The sequence below is a fragment of the Neophocaena asiaeorientalis genome, unplaced genomic scaffold, assembly GCF_003031525.2.
Source record: "Neophocaena asiaeorientalis asiaeorientalis breed wild unplaced genomic scaffold, Neophocaena_asiaeorientalis_V1.1 scaffold30, whole genome shotgun sequence".
In the NCBI taxonomy this organism is placed as follows: Eukaryota; Metazoa; Chordata; class Mammalia; order Artiodactyla; family Phocoenidae; genus Neophocaena; species Neophocaena asiaeorientalis.
The window spans coordinates 12,977,316-12,979,328 of NW_020174923.1; positions in this window are offsets into that span (position 1 = coordinate 12,977,316).

Here is a 2,013-nt window from a genome sequence, read left to right on the forward strand (position 1 = left end):
GGCGGAAAGACAGTCTAGCCACAGCCACAGGCCCAGCCCCGCCACCCTTCACCCCGCCACAGCCACACGCACACGCACACGCACACGCCCTCCCCCCACCCCCGCCCTGAGGGAGCTCATCTGATCTGCTCAGAGGTCCGCAGTGAAGCAAGTGTTACAGGAGTACCTGGGTTGTGCAGAAGGTGGGGTTTGTGGGAAGACGCTGCGCTGTCCCGGTGGCTACGCCTTCCCACGTGTGTCCCTTCTCTGACCAGGAAAGGTTCTGTGTGAAGAGCAGGTGATGGTCCCCTGCACTGGCGACGGGACGCCTGAGCGGCCCCCTGTGGAGCACCGGGCCCCGGGGCCCGCGCCACCCGGGGGCCGAGGGGACCGCCTGTCACGCGGGTGCCCCGACCCATCTGGGTCAGTGAGCACGTCATAGCCTTTACCGCCCCAAACTAATGTTAAATGCAAATCATTCTGCAAAGTAGCAATTATGATAAAGCCGAACTTCTGTTTCATGTCTTGTAAGCATCACTTCAAATATCATTTTTCCTTAAACTGCATCAATATTTTCAAAGCCTGTTGCACAGATTGAAACGCTTAGATCAGATGAGTAAAAATGCATCCTATCTACAAAGGATAAGGCACAAAAACAATCTGAGAATTTGTTTCCAAGGACTTGATGTGCTCCAGGGGTTGGTGTATTAGGAATAGTTTCATTTTAAGGGACTAGGTAAAAAGTCGCTTGATAGCTTCCAGAATGTGCTGTGGGCTTTGGAGCTGGACTGCCTCAGTAATCAGTGGGAGGAAGAGATAAGGGGTCCCCACGGCGTCTGGCACCTCCACAGCACATGCTATCGGAACTGGGCTTGGCTACTCCTGTCTTGCTTCCTGTACATCTCCTGCTGCCAGAAGTTTGCTTTTCACTGCCTTCCCCCTAATAGAAATTTGGCTAGAGTCTGCTTTTTGCAAACATTCAGAGTGCCAAGAGGCACTTCAGAAGTGCAGGGTTTGCTGAGATTCTTCTCTTCATGGTAGGAACATTCTCAACAGAGGGACCAGACTATGGGGCCTGACACCACCACTCCAGAGGGACACAGACATAGGGAGGATGTGGGGTAGGATGAGGAGGTGACAAAGTCGTGGGCCCCTGGAGAGGAAGTGATGCAGGTCTCCCACAGCTCTTGGCTCACCCAGTGACTGACATTTTTCTTTATTTTTAAATGTTGTTTCTGCAGACTGTTGGCGAATCCTGGTTGTATTCAGAAAGCTCAGTGCCAACTGCCAGGGCCTCCAAATTTTAAAATGCCAACAGCCCTCTTACAATGTGGGTATAGGAAGCAAAGATGGGCATAGGTCTGGACTCGGCCACACTGGGCCCAAAGTCAGAATGAGTCTGCCCTGGGTGCACCCGTGAAGGGTGAGGTCAAGCTTGAGTGCCAGCAGCTGGACGTTCCCCTACAGCCCACACTGCAAGACCTCCAAGCAAGTGTCCCGTCCAAGTTTCCTGATGGGATGAACCCCAACACAGCTGCAGCTGGACCTCCACTGGGCAGTGATGCTGCTGGGAGGTCAGGAGCCACCCGGCACCATGGACGACAGTGCACTTGGACTGTCGGAGATGGGCTGCCTGTGGCGGCTGTAGTGCCCTGATGGTAAATCCATTCACGAGGGAGCAACGAGCTGTGTGGCGGCCAGCTGTGTGACTGTGTGATGTGCACCAGTGTCCTTGTTTCTGCGTCCTCGTTTTTGTAAAGGCTACTTGAGATCACTGTGTTGCGAAGAGGCTGGAGCCGGGCTGCTTACCAGCCTTGGGAAGTAATGAGGTTCCCATCACAGGAAGCATTCAGTTAACAGCTGGGCAAACGTTTGGTGTGGATTTGATGGGACCATTCAAGTATCACATAGAATGTTTGTCCTGGCCTGGGTGCCGACCCCCTTGGCCCAGAAAGCAGAGACTGAGTCGGGGTCTTTGCAGTGAGGGTTTTTGTTCCCAGGAAGCTGGGGCAGGGGGGTGAGGTGGGGGGGTGG